Source organism: Phocoena phocoena, chromosome 5, assembly GCF_963924675.1.
Source record: "Phocoena phocoena chromosome 5, mPhoPho1.1, whole genome shotgun sequence".
Lineage (NCBI taxonomy): Eukaryota > Metazoa > Chordata > Mammalia > Artiodactyla > Phocoenidae > Phocoena > Phocoena phocoena.
This window is the reverse complement of record NC_089223.1, coordinates 35,703,451-35,718,484: the sequence shown is the minus strand read 5'-3', so window position 1 is coordinate 35,718,484 and position 15,034 is coordinate 35,703,451.

The following is a 15,034-nucleotide window of genomic DNA, read 5'->3' as shown; positions in this document are numbered from 1 at the left end:
GCTCTCATTTTGACAAAATGATCTTCATAAATCACAGATGTAATGGACTGTGGTCAAGTTAACAGCTATTCAAGATCTCTCAGATCTCCTGCTTTGGTTTTAGATTCCAATTATTTAGATTATTTTTCTATCTCTCTTCCTTTTCTTTCTTAGTGTTAATTAACCGAGGATATTTCCCTGATATTATTTCTCTGTTATTTCCCCAGTGCTTGCATTTTTTTCCTAGCAGTTCTGACAGACCATCTGTCAAAATTTTGCTAGTTTCACAGCAGTTGCATGCTTTTGATTTTTTCCCTCTCTCTCTTTATAGAAGTGCACAAATAATACACAAATAAATTCTTATTGTAAATGGTTCAAACAATACAGAAGTTTGTGGAGTAACATTTTGGTTTCCTATTCACCCTACTCTCATTTCTAATTCCCTCCATAGAGGTAACCACCACTGTTACATTTTGATGGGTATCTCTATTAGTCAGGGGTCTCCAGAGAAACAGAACCACTAGGATATATATATATGGCTATTGCTATAGCTATAGCTATAGATACACATAGAAGAGATTTATTATAGGAATTGGCTCACATGGTTACGGAGGCCAAGATGTCCCACAATCTGCCATCTGCAAGCTGGAGAACCAGGAAAGCTGGTGGTGTCATTAGGTCCAAGTCTGAAGGCCTGAGAATGGGGGGTCAAGGGATGATGGTGTAAGTCCCAGTCTGAGTCCAACAGCCCAAGAACAGGGAGCACTGATGTGTGAGGACAGGAGAAGATGGATGTTTCAGCTCAAAGAGAGGTACTGAATTCACCCTTCCTCCAACTTTTTGTTCTATTCAGACCCTCAATGAGTTGGATGATGTCCACTTGCATCTTCTTTACTCTGTCTACTGATTCAAATGTTAATCTCTTCCAGAGACACCCTCACAGACACACCTGGAGTTAATGTTTTACCAGACATCTGGTCATCCCTTAGCCCAGTCAAGCTGACACATAAAATTAACCATCACAATTTCCTTCACTTCTCTTTCTATACATGTATATCATGGACATACACATCTTTTACACAATGGATCTATGATGCACTTCTTTTTTTAATTTTTTTAAAAAATTGAGGTATAGATAACATACAATATTATATAAGCTTCAGGTATACAACATAGTGATTCACAATTTAAAAGGTTATACTCCCTTTATAATTACTATAAAATATTGTCTATATTCCCTGTATTGTACAATATATCCTTGTAGCTTATTTTATAGATAGTAGTTTGCACTTCTTAATCCCCTACCCCTATCTTGCCCTTCCTTCCTTCTCTCTCCCCACTGGTAACCCCTGGTTTGTTCTCTATATTTGTGAGTCTGTTTCGTTATATTCACTAGTTTGTTGTATTTTTTAGATTCAACATATAAGTGATATCATACAGTATTTTTCTTTCTCTGTCTGACTTATTTCACTTAGCATAATGCTCTCCAAGTCCATCCATGTTGCTGCAAATGGCAAAATTTCATTCTTTTTTATGGCTAAGTAGTATTCCATTGTATATCCATATCACATCTTCTTTAACCCTTCATCTGTTGATGGACACTTAGGTTGCTTCCATACCTTGGCAATTGTAAATAATGTTCTTATGAACATTGGGGTATATGTATCTTTTCAAATTAGTGTTTTTGTTTATTCAGATATATACCCAGGAGTGGAATTGCTGAATCATACAGCAGTTCTATTTTCAGTTTTTTTGAAAAACTTCCATACTGTTTTCCACATTGGTTTCACCAATTTACATTCCCACCAACAGTGTACAAGGGTTACCTTTTCTCCACATCCTCACCAGCATTTATTATTTGTTGACTTTTTGATGATAGCCATTCTGACAGGTGTGAGGTGATATATCACAGTGGTTGTAATTTGCATTTCTCTGATGATTAATTATGTTGAGCATCTTTTCATGTTCCCATTGGCCATCTGTATGTCTTCTTTGGAAAAATGTCTATTCAGGTCTTTTGCCTATTTTTTAATTGGGTCGTTTGTTTTTTGAATATTGAGTTGTATGAGCTCTTTATATGTTTCATATATTAACCACTTATCAGTCATATCATTTGCAAATGTTTTCTCCCATTCAGTAGGTTGTCATTTTGTTTTGTCGATGGTTTCCTTTGTTGTGCTAAAGCTTCTAGGTTTAATCACGTCCCATTTGTTTATTTTTGCTTTTGTTTTCTTTGCTTTAGGAGACAGATCCAAAAAATATTGCTGTGATTTATGTCAAAGAGTGTTCTGCCTATGTACTTTCCTAGGAGTTTTATGGTGTCATGTTTTATGTTTAGGTCTTTAATCCATTTTGAGGGTTTTTTTGTATATATTTTTGTATATAGTGTGGGAAAATGTTCTAAATTCACTGTTTTACATATAGCTGTCCAGTTTTCCCAGCACCACTTATTGAAGAGATCGTCTTTTCTCCATTGTATATTCTTGCCTCCTTTGTCATAGATTAATTGACCATAAGTATGTGGATTTATTTCTGGGCTCTCTATCCTGTTCCACTGATGTCTGTTTTTTGATGATGCACTTCTTTTTAAATTTAATAATCTTAAAGAAGATTTCATGTCAGTACACATGTGTCTACCTCATTCTTGTAATAGTTGCACAGTGTTCATTCATGAATATGACATCATTCCTTTATCACTCACCTGTTGTTGAATATTTTTCAACAGAAAATAGTTCCAGTAAAATACTCTTGAACCTACGTACATTTATGTATATATCTGTAGAATAAATCCCTAGATGAAGGAGTACTAAGTTATATGGATCCATTAGAATATACACTTGGTGAGGGCAGAGATTTAAATATATGGGATGTGGAATATAGCAACAACTCAAAAATATTTATTAAATTGAATTGAAATAGTATCTGCATTTTAATATAATAAGACCCATTATAATAAGAAATTAAGGGAGAAAAACATGTTTAACATCATAAATGATGAAAAAAACATTTGATAAAATGTAATGCACACTCCCAATTTCATAGCAAGAAGTAAAACAAAAACCTTAAACACTGGGAATAAAAGGTAACTTCTTAGTTTGATAAAGAGCATATATAAGAAAGTCATAGCCAACACCACATTTAGTGATGAAATAGTAGAAGTATTCGTGTTAAAGTTAAGAACCAAAGTGGACTCTGATAATCACTAGTACTATTCAACATTTTACTGGATATTCTAGCAAATTCAATAAGACAGGAAAAATGAGGTAAGTAAGATTATTGGAAATTTGTCACTATTGGCCAGTAATATAATTACCTCCCTAGACAATGCAAGAGAATCAACTTTAAAATAATCAGAACTAATTAGATTGTTTAGTAAGGCCATCAGATACAAGAACAAATACAAAAATCAACATTGTTCTATACACCAGTGATAAGCAACTAAAAATGTAAGGCTGAAAAGGATCCATGACATCTCTAATGACTTTTTCTTCTGCTTGATCCTTGGCACTACTTCCCATGGTCACAATCAAGATATCAATCTCAAAAAAAATACTCACTTCACCACTTCCTTCCTTTGAGCTCAGTTGCTGGAGTAAGCCCCCCTCTTCCACATCATGGAGCTATCCAGTTCCTGGACTATACCATAATTTCAGGTTCCTCTCATCTTACCTCCCTCCTTGCTGGTCTGTATTCCATGGTCTTACCTCCTTTCCCTCTTCCCCACACTTGGTATTCACCTGGGTTGAGGCAAGGCACAACCAGGGAACCACTCTGGTTGAAAGCTTTCTTCTGCCACCTAAGCAGTTGGACATTTGGGGACCACACAACCCAGCTCAATACCTTCACTTTAAATTCATGGTGATAGACTTCACATAGATCTTTGGTTTTGGAATCCCACTGTTTCCTACTGACTGGTTTTCCCACTCCTTGAGATGATTATTCTCTATCTCATACTCTCTCCTCAAACTTTTGCACCCACTCCTGCACACCCACTCTCAAGGTGATGCACTCACTTCATACTTCATTGTGAAAATACTTTGCCTGAGAAGACAGAAACCATCAGACTTCAACTTCCTCATCCTCCTGACACCAAAACCACAAATCTGGCTATTTGGACTCTCAATTTTTTCTTTCTTCCATCTGGTTACAACAGGGTAAACCTCTCTCCTCATGTCATTTAAAAAAAAAAAAAGGATTGACATGTATGGTACAATAAAACTGAAGAAGTTAATATTTCTTAGTTGTGTGAGATTTCTCTATATATGTTTCTAATTGAAAAAGGAAACCATCTTTTTTTTCTTTTCTTTCTTTCTATTTAAATAAATTTTTAGTAGAATTGGATTATTTGTGTTATTTATTTCTGTGGTGACTGGGTAGTTATCATAGACTGCAGTATTGGGGTGTAGGCATGGAATATTCTAATCCATCAAGAATCTGGATTATTTGCACTAAAACTTTCTGTAGCTATAATATGCTGAGTTAAAAAATTCTTGGACTGCAAGTTTCTGCAGAAGAGCCAAGGTGTCTGGGTATTACATGCAATGTTATTAGGGGAATATCTAGAAGTTCTTTAAATATGGAAACAATATAATTCAGTTGAGCTTTTGTCTTTTAAGAAAAGGTTCTTGTGGAATGTAGCAGAGTCAGCAGAAGTTGTTCAAAATAAACTTCCTAAGAAGACACTTCTCTTAACTATTCCATTTAATATGGGTTTCCAATGATTCTAGCTATAATTTCATTTTATTTTCAGGTTATCAGATTTTTTTTGCCTTGTTTTGATCATGGGAGTTGTACAGCACTGAGATAATAGTATCCAAGGACTTCTAAAACTGGAGCTCAGCCCTAAGACAGCCTTAAAATAAATATACAAACAAATGAACAATGGCACAATCATGAGGAAAAAAAGTAAAGGAAAAATCAGCTCAAAAGGAGAAGGCTAGAGATGCATTGCTAATAAACAAACTTAGAGAACCAATGATTTGTCCATCAGGTATTGTTACCTTCAATTAAGTGTCCATTCTACTCATCAGGCTAGGCTGGATTTGTGGTCGTGTTCCTGAGGTTGGGAGGTAGTTCTTCACTTTAACATAGAGTTCTGATCCTGCTGCTGATGGTAGAGAAAGCTCTCTGAACTTGCATACGTTGGAGCCAATTCCAGTATACCTGGGTGGATGATTTCCCCATCCCAAAATTAGAAGAATTCTAAGAGTTTGACATTTTAGGGGACAACACAATAATTAAGACACATGGTTTCATATGCAAGTATATAGAATAGCATGTTAAAGTTAACATAAAATAGAAGAACTCTATTATCTAAAGTAGAAAAATAAGATCCTTTAACAGAACAAGACAAAAGGGACTTAATTTAAGCAGAGATAAATTAAAACCATTAACATGAACTCATCATCTGTTCTCCTTAGTAGATTATTGCTGTTAGCACAGTAATTAGAGAAGTGTGTTCCCTGATGTCATTCAACCTCCTTCCAGCAGTCATGTAAACAGTATGTAAAAAACATTCCAGTGTCCTAATTTGTTTCTTCTTTCTTCTCCACTATCGTTCTATTTTTCTTTCATGAATACTTTTTTTTACATCTTTATTGGAGTATAATTGCATTATAATGGTGTGTTAGTTTCTGCTGTATAACAAAATAAATCAGTTATACATATACATATGTTCCCATATCTCTTCCCTCTTGCTGCTCCCTATCTCCCACCCTCCCTATCCCACCCCTCTAGGTGGTCACAAAGCACCGGGCTGATCTCCCTGTGCTATGCAGCTGCTTCCCACTAGCTATTTTACGTTTGCTAGTGTATATATGTCCATGCCACTATCTCAATTTGTCACAGCTTCCCATTCCCCTTCCCCATATCCTCAAGTCCATTCTCTAGTAGGTCTGTGTCTTTATTCCTGTCTTACCTCTAGGTTCTTCATGACATTTTTTCCCTTAAATTCCATATATATGTATTAGCATACGGTATTTGTCTTTCTCTTTCTGACTTACTTCACTCTGTATGACAGGCTCTAGGTCCATCCACCTCATTACAAATACCTCAAGTTCGTTTCTTTTTATGGCTGAGTAATATTCCATTGTATATATGTGCCACATCTTCTTTACCCATTCATCTGATGATGGACACTTAGGTTGTTTCCATCTCCTGGCTATTGTAAATAGAGCTGCAAGGAACATTTTGGTACATGACTCTTTTTGAATTATGGTTTTCTCAGGGTATATGCCCAGTAGAGGGATTGCTGGGTCATATGGTAGTTCTATTTGTAGTTTTTTAAGGAACCTCCATACTGTTCTCCATAGTCGCTGTACCAATTCACATTCCCACCAGCAGTGCAAGAGTGTCCCCTTTTCTCCACACCCTCTCCAGCATTTATTGTTTCTAGATTTTTTGATGATGGCCATTCTGACTGGTGTGAGATGATATCTCATTGTAGTTTTGATTTGCAATTCTCTAATGATTAATGATGTTGAGCATTCTTTCATGTGTTTGTTGGCAGTCTGTATATCTTCTTTGTAGGAAGGGCTATTTAGGTCTTCTGCCCATTTTTGGATTGGGTTGTTTGTTCTTTTGTCATTGAGCTGCATGAGCTGCTTGTAAATTTTGGAGATTAATCCTTTGTCTGTTGCTTCATTGGCAAATATGTTCTCCCATTCTGAGGGTTGTCTTTTGGTCTTGTTTATGGTTTCCTTTGCTGTGCAAAAGCTTTAAAGTTTCATTAGGTCCCATTTGTTTACTTTTGTTTTTATTTCCGTTTCTCTAGGAGGTGGATCAAAAAGTATCTTGCTGTGATTTATGTCATAGAGTGTTCTGCCTATGTTTTCCTCTAACAGTTTGATAGTTTCTGGCCTTACATTTAGGCCTTTAATCCATTTTGAGCTTAATTTTGTGTATGGTGTTAGGGAGTGATCTAATCTCATACTTTTACATATACCTGTCCAGTTTTCCCAGCACCACTTATTGAAGAGGCTGTCCTTTCTCCACTATACATTCCTGCCTCCTTTATCAAAGATAAGGTGACCATATATGTGTGGGTTTATCTCTGGGCTTTCTATCCTATTCCATTGATCTATATTTTTGTTTTTGTGCCAGTACCATACTATCTTGATTACTGTAGCTTTGTAGTATAGTCTGAAGTCAGGGAGCCTGATTCCTCCACCTCCGTTTTTCATTCTCAAGATTGCTTTGGCTATTTGGGGTCTTTTGTGTTTCCATACAAATTGCGAAATTTTTTGTTCTAGTTCTGTTAAAAATGCCAGTGGTAGTTTGATAGGGATTGCATTGAATCTGTAGATTGCTTTGAGTGGTAGAGTCATTTTCACAATGTGGATTCTTCCAATCCAAGAACATGGTATATCTCTCCATCTATTTGTTTCATCTTTAATTTCTTTCATCAGTGTCTTATAATTTTCTGCATACAGGTCTTTTGTGTCCTTAGGTAGGTTTATTCCTAGATATTTTGTTCTTTTTGTTGCAATGGTAAATGGGAGTGTTTTCTTGATTTCACTTTCAGATTTTTCATCATTAGTATATAGTAATGCCAGACATTTCTGTGCATTAATTTTGTATCCTGCTACTTTACTAAATTCATTGATTAGCTCTAGTAGTTTTCTGGTAGCATCTTTAGGATTCTCTATGTATAGTATCATGTCATCTGCAAACAGCGACAGCTTTACTTCTTCTTTTCCAATTTGGATTCCTTTTATTTCCTTTTCTTCTCTGATTGCTGTGGCTAAAACTTCCAAAACTATGTTGAATAAGAGTGGTGAGAGTGGGCAACCTGGTCTTTTTCCTGATCTTAGTGGAAATGCTTTCAGTTTTTCACCACTGAGGGCGATGTTGGCTGTGGATTTGTCATACATGGCCTTTATTATGTTGAGGAAAGTTCCCTCTATGCCTACTTTCTGCAGGGTTTTTATCATAAATGGGTGTTGAATTTTGTCAAAAGCTTTCTCTGCATCTATTGAGATGACCATACGGTTTTTCTCCTTCAATTTGTTAATATGGTGTATCACACTGATTGATTTGCATATATTGAAGAATCCTTGCATTCCTGGAATAAATCCCACTTGATCATGGTGTATGATCCTTTTAATGTGCTGTTGGATTCTGTTTACTAGTATTTTGTTGAGGATTTTTGCATCTATGTTCATCAGTGATATTGGCCTGTAGTTTTCTTTCTTTGTTAAATCCTTGTCTGGTTTTGGTATCAGGGTGATGGTGGCTTCATAGAAAGAGTTTGAGAGTGTTCCTCCCTCTGGTATATTTTGGAAGAGTTTGAGAAGGATAGGTGTTAGCTCTTCTCTAAATGTTTGATAGAGTTCGCCTGTGAGGCCATCTGGTCCTGGGCTTTTGTTTGTTGGAAGATTTTTAATCACAGTTTCAATTTCAGTGCTTGTGATTGGACTGTTCATATTTTCTATTTCTTCCTGATTCAGTCTTGGCAGGTTGTGCATTTCTAAGAATTTGTCCATTTCTTCCAGGTTGTCCATTTTATTGGCATAGAGTTGCTTGCAGTAATCTCTCGTGATCTTTTGTATTTCTGCTGTGTCAGTTGTTACTTCTTTTCCATTTATGATTATATTGATTTGAGTCTTCCACCTTTTTTTCTTGATGAGCCTGGCTAATGGTTTATCTATTTTGTTTATCTTCTCAAAGAACCAGCTTTTAGTTTTATTGATCTTTGCTATTGTTTCCTTCATTTCTTTTTCATTTATTTCTGATCTGATCTTTATGGTTTCTTTCCTTCTGCTAACATTGGGGTTTTTTTGTTTTTCTTTCTCTAATTGCTTTAGGTGCAAGGTTAGATTGTTTATTCGAGATGTTTCCTGTTTCTTAAGGTAGGATTGTATTGCTATATTCTTCCCTCTTACAACTGCTTTTGTTGCATCCCATAGGTTTTGGGTCGTTGTGTCTCCATTGTCATTTGTTTCTAGGTATTTTTTTATTTCCTCTTTGATTTCTTCAGTGATCACTTCTTTATTACGTAGTGTATTGTTTAGACTCCATGTGTTTGTATTTTTTACAGATCTTTTCCTGTAATTGATATGTAGTCTCATAGCGTTGTGGTCGGAAAAGATACTTGATACAATTTCAATTTTCTTAAATTTGCCAAGGCTTGATTTTTGATCCAAGATATGATCAATCCTGGAGAATGTTCCACGAGCACTTGAGAAAAATGTGTATTCTGTTGGTTTTGGATGGAATGTCCTATAAATATCAATTAAGTCCATCTTGTTTAATGTATCATTTAATGCTTGTGTTTCCTTATTTATTTTCATTTTGCATGATCTGTCCATTGGTGAAAGTGGGATGTTAAAGTCCCCTACTATGAATGTGTTACTGTCGATTTCCCCTTTTATGGCTGTTAGTATTTGCCTTATGTATTGAGGTGCTCCTATATTGGGTGCATAAATATTTACAATTTTTATATCTTCTTCTTGGATCGATACCTTGATCATTATGTAGCGTCCTTCTTTATCTCTTCTAATAGTCTTTATTTTAAAGTCTATTTTGTCTGATATGAGAATTGCTACTCCAGCTTTCTTTTGGTTTCCATTTGCATGGAATATATTTTTCCATCCCCTCACTTTCAGTCTGTATGTGTCTCTAGGTCTGAAGTGGGTCTCTTGTAGAAAGCAAATATATAGGTCTTGTTTTTGTATCCATTCAGCCAATCTGTGTCTTTTGGTAGGAGCATTTAGTCCATTTACATTTAAGGTAATTATCGATATGTATGTTCCTATTCCCATTTTCTTAATTGTTTTGGGTTTGTTATTATAGGTCTTTTCCTTCTCTTGTGTTTCTTGCATAGAGAAGATCCTTTAGCATTTGTTGTAAAGCTGGTTTGGTGGTGTTGAACTCTCTCAGCTTTTGCTTGTCTGTAAAGGTTTTCATTTCCCTGTCGAATCTGAATGATATCCTTGCTGGGTAGAGCAATCTTGGTTGTAGGTTTTTCCCTTTCATCACTTTAAATATGTCCTGCCACTCCCTCTGGCTTGCAGAGTTTCTGCCGAAAGATCAGCTGTTAACCGTATAGGGATTCCCTTGTGTGTTATTTGTTGTTTTCTCCTTGCTGCTTTTAATATGTTTTCTTTGTATTTAATTTTTGAAAGTTTGATTAATATGTGTCTTGGTGTGTTTCTCCTTGGATTTATCCTGTATGGGACTCTCTGTTCTTCCAGAAGTTGATTAACTATTTCCTTTCCCATATTGGGGAAGTTTTCAACTATAATCTCTTCGAATATTTTCTCTGTCCCTTTCTTTTGCACTTCTTCTTCTGGAACCCCTATAATTCGATTTTTGGTGTGTTTGATGTTGTCCCAGAGGTCTCTGAGACTGTCCTCAGTTCTTTTCATTCTTTTTTCTTTATTCTGCTCTGCAGTAGTTATTTGTACTCTTTTATCTTCCAGGTCACTTATCCGTTCTTCTGCCTCAGTTATTCTGCTATTGATCCCTTCTAGAGTATTTTTAATTTCATTTATTCATTTATTCATTTATTGTGTTGTTCATCGTTGCTTGTTTCATCTTTAGCTCTTGTAGGTCCTTGTTAAATGTTCCTGCATTTTGTCTATTCTATTTCCAAGATTTTGGATCATCTTTACTCTCATTATTCTGAATTCTTTTTCAGGTAGGCTGCCTATTTCTTCTTCATTTGTTAGGTCTGGTGGGTTTTTATCTCACTCCTTCAACTGCTGTGTGTTTTTCTGTCTTCTCATTTTGCTTATCTTACTGTGTTTGGGGTCTCCTTTTTCAAGCTGCAGGTTCCTAGTTCCCGTTGTTTTTGATGTCTGTCTCCAGTGGCTTAGGTTGGTTCAGTGGGTTATGTAGGCTTCCTGGTGGAGGGGACTAGTGCCTGTGTTCTGGTGGATGAGGCTGGATCTTGTCTCTCTAGTGGGCAGGTTCACATCTGGTGGTGTGTTTGGTGGTGTCTGTGGACTTATTATGATTTTAGGCAGCCTCTCTGCTAATGGGTGGGGTTGTGTTCCTGTCTTGCTAGTTGTTTGGCATAGGGTGTCCAGCACTGTAGTTTGCTGGTCGTTGAGTGAAGCTGGGTGCTGGTGTTGAGATGGTGATCTCTGGGAGATTTTCGCCATTTGATACTATGTGGAGCTGGGAGATGTCTTGTGGACCAGTGTCCTGAAGTTGGCTCTCTCACCTCAGAGGCACAGCACTGACTGCTGGATGCAGCACCAAGAGCCTTTTATTCACACGGCTCAGAATCAAAGGGAGAAACAGTAGAAAGAAAGAAAGAAAGATAGAGGATAAAATAAAGGTAAAATAAAATATTAAAGTAAAAAAATAATTAATATGAAAAAACAATTTTTTAAGTGAAAAAAAAAAAACACAGATAGAACCCTAGGACAAATGGTGAAAGCAAAGCTATACAGACAAAATCTCACACAGAAGCATAAACATACACACTCGCCAAGAGAGGAAAAAGGGAAAAAATAATAAATCTTGCTCTCAAAGTCCACCTCCTCAATTTGGGATGATTTGTTGTCTCTTCAGTTATTCCACAGATGCAGGGTACATCAACTTGATTGTGGAGCTTTAATCCGCTGCTCCTGAGGCTGCCGGGAGAGACTTCCGTTTCACTTCTTTGTTCGCACAGCTCCCGGGGTTCAGCTTTGGATTTGGCCCTGCCTCTGTGTATACGTCGCCGGAAGGCGTCTGTTTTTCGCTCAGACAGGACGGGGTTAAAGGAGCCGCTGATTCGGGGTCTCCGGCTCACTCAGGCCGCGGCGAGGGAGGGGCATGGAGTGCGGGGCGAGCCTGCGACAGCATAGGCTGGCATGACGTTGCACCAGCCTGAGGCGCACCGTGCGTTCTCCCGGGGAAGTTTTCCCTGGATCCCGGGACCCTGGCAGTGGCGGGCTGCACAGGTTTCCCGGAAGGGAGGTGCAGACAGTGACCTGTGCTCGCACTCAGGCTTCTTGGTGACGGCAGCAGAAGCCTTACCGTTTCATTCCCGTCTCTGGGGTCTGCACTGTTAGCCGCGGCTCATGCCCATCTCTGGAGCTCCTTTAAGCAGCTCTCTTAATCCCCTCTCCTCACGCACCAGGAAACAAAGAGGGAAGAAAAAGTCTTTTGCCTCTTTGGCAAGTCCAGACTTTTCCCTGGACTCCCTCCCGGCTAGCCGTGGTGCACTAACCCCCTTCAGGCTGTGTTCATGCCACCAACCCCAATCCTCTCCCTGCGCTCCGACAGAAGCCTGAGCCTCAGCTCCCAGCCCCGTCCGCCCCGGCGGGTGAGTAGAGAAGCCTGTCGGGCTGGTGAGTGCCCAGTTGGCACCGATCCTCTGGGCGGGAATCTCTCCACTTTGCCCTCCGCACCCCTGTTGCTGTGCTCTCCTCTGCGGCTCTGAAGCTTTCCCCCTCCGCCACCCGTAGTCTCCGCCTGCGAAGGGGCTTCCTAGTGTGTGGAAACCTTTCCTCCTTCACAGCTCCCTCCCACTGGTGCAGGTGCCGTCCGTATTCTTTTGTCTCTGTTTATTCTTTTTTCTTTTTCCCTACCCAGGTACGTGGGGAGTTTCTTGCCTTTTGGGAGGTCTGAAGTCTTCTGCCAGCATTCAGTAGGTGCTCTGTAGGAGCTGTTCCACGTGTAGATGTATTTCCGATGTATCTGTGGGGAGGAAAGTGATCTCCGCGTCTTACTCTTCCGCCATCTTCCCCCCAGTTCCTGCTATCGTTCTCTTTTAAAAGGAACCATGAGTTTTCAAAATATCTGATCCTGTGTCTTGCAGCAGGAGAAGCCAATTTGAGCCTACAAATTTCTTTTTCCAGAAAGCAAAGACACTTTCAGAGGTACCTGCAGTTCATTGGGTAAGGGGACCAGCCAGAAGAGAGGGAAGCAATAAGCACCATCAGTTATCATGCATCCTAATTACCTTGTTGTTCCCTTCGATTTTGAATTCTTACAATTATTTAATTTTTTGATCTTCAGCCCAGGCATTCTGGAATTGCTTCCAACATATGCAGGTCCAGAAGAGCCTTCCTCAGGAAAAAACCCACAAATCTAACATAGGCAGACAGTATGATGAGTGGAATCAATAGACACGTAATTAAAGATAATAGCATCAGATAAGCAAATTATTGGTTCCCTAAGTTATTTCTCTTCAACAATCCTTCTGTAACCTTCTGCTTCTGAACTGATTTTTCTTTATATACATGCTACTGTTTGTTTATTCATCTATTTTAAGGCAGTTTTAGGGCTAAGTTCCAATTCCATAAGCTAAGTTTAGTAGAAGAACCTTGACTCTGTTGATAGTCAAAAAGACCAAGGTAACACACAGAATGCTACAGGATCATTGCAATGTAGTCATATTTCCAATATCGTCTACAAAAAAGGCTGAGGACTGAACAATCCAAATTATGTGATTTTTTTTAACCTCCAGGTTAAACCTACAAATGTGAGCTTCTTTTCTTAAGGGGATAAAACTGTGTAAAGATAAGTGTAAAAAGAGAGAATATACTATAGAAAGAGGGACAATGCTAAATGTATGGAACTGAACAGAAAACTAGCTAAGACACTATGTATATTTATCGATAAGCCAAAGATTGACTCTAACTCTGGTAAAACCAAACTCAAGGTAGCTCTTGATCAGAAAACTAAGACACCATTAAACTGAGAAAAATATGTTAGAGAATGGAAAAGTAAATCTAAATAAAAGATAAGGAGAAAAAGTTCAATATAATGTAAATCCAAAAGAGATCCTTTTGCACAAAGAGAGAAAATTTAATAATTATGTCAAATAAATAAATTTAGGAATTAGTGGTAGAACAAGCTAAGTGATAGGAATAAAACTGTACTGTAAAACTCAAATAAAACATTTGAGTACAAATATAGTATTTTAGAAATAAGTGTATTTAACTACTGAGGAAAAACAGTGAGAAAAGAGAAATACAAGGCTTACTGCAGAGAAGGCACTGTGAGCTTCCTAAGCCTGCCTAGGACCACATTCCTGGAGCCTCTGTGAGCTGGTCCCTGCAGCCCTGTGGGTCAACCACAGGGGACCTGGTGTGGAGAGGCGGGAGGGAAGCCAGCAGTTCTTCATAACTGCTGGAGCTAAAAGCCGAAGAAAGAAAGAAAAGAGAAAATCTAGTCTTGAACATGTGAACGTGATAAAAATCAGAAACATACAAATGTTTGTTCTGAAGTCTGGCTGCAGAGTGTCGACACCGCCACTCCATTTAGCGTCACACCGAGGCAGTGGTCCGTTACAATGATTCTCCAAATGTTAAGACTCGGTTCAATTTAATTCTGTCTTTTCCATGTAATTCTAACCATTCTTTTCATTTTTATAACTAGTATAACACACATATTATCACATGAATATTAAATACCTAAGCGAAGTAATTTTTATAAACAATTGGTTGATAAAATGCATATTTAAAATCAATCTGTGTATGACTCCCACCCTCCTCCTTGACAATAAAGTCCCACTTGTCCATGCTGTATTTGGAGTTGAGTTCAACCTCTCTCCCCCACTGTAAAATCCCATTGTAGTGGTACCCATTCCTATCACAATAGTACTGAATAAAATCTGCCTTAACATAAAAAAATAAATAAAATAAAATAAATTTGTGTAAATTAGTCACCATATTGTATTTTAGAAAGTACTTTTTTCTCCGAGTTATTTTGGAGGGTTTGGTTTACCTGAACAATGCTCTGAGCCTCCACTCTGCCTGTGTAGGTGGTCTGAGGCAGACTACTGAAAGCACAGGTGAAGGTAAACTTCATAGCAATTAGTACGCCCTGTCCTCATTTGAACGAGTACAAACCAAATATCACTGCTCCAATTCACTGATCTCTGGCTGGATTTCTTGGATAAAAAATAATAACAGAAGGCAATTAAACACATGAACAAACTGAGTAAAATTGTAGTGTGTTAACCCTGAAAGAGAATACACCTAAATGCCATTCTCGTGATTGTGCTATTTCATAACACGTCTGCTCTCAAAAGGTATTGCAGATATGTGTCTTGCAGAAAAACTGGTTTAATTTCATAAACATACATAAGCTATCTATGTATATATAAATTTCA